The sequence below is a fragment of the Athene cunicularia genome (assembly GCF_003259725.1).
Source record: "Athene cunicularia isolate RWA chromosome 3 unlocalized genomic scaffold, athCun1 chr3_part1, whole genome shotgun sequence".
Classification (NCBI taxonomy): domain Eukaryota; kingdom Metazoa; phylum Chordata; class Aves; order Strigiformes; family Strigidae; genus Athene; species Athene cunicularia.
Genome location: NW_020799097.1, coordinates 16,609,881 through 16,610,178, shown reverse-complemented (window position 1 = coordinate 16,610,178; position 298 = coordinate 16,609,881).

Genomic DNA, 298 nt, shown 5'->3' with positions numbered 1-298 from the left:
CTCCGTTGATTTCACCTTAATTTTCAAGAGGGCAGCGATGTGATGGACACAGACTGGAATTTTAGGTCCATGCTATGATACACGAATAATAAAATGTTACCCACCCGTGCATGGATAAACGTGAGGCACCTACTGCCGTATATACGTCCAAAACACGGGCTGAGTGAATGCATGATTTTGTCTGCGCTCACACCGCCGGAGTCTCAGAGGATGTGGTGAAGGACACAGTGGGTTTGTGCTGTTTATCCCAGCATACAAAATGCAGGCGTGGATCAAATGCATCTGGTCTGTCAGGGCC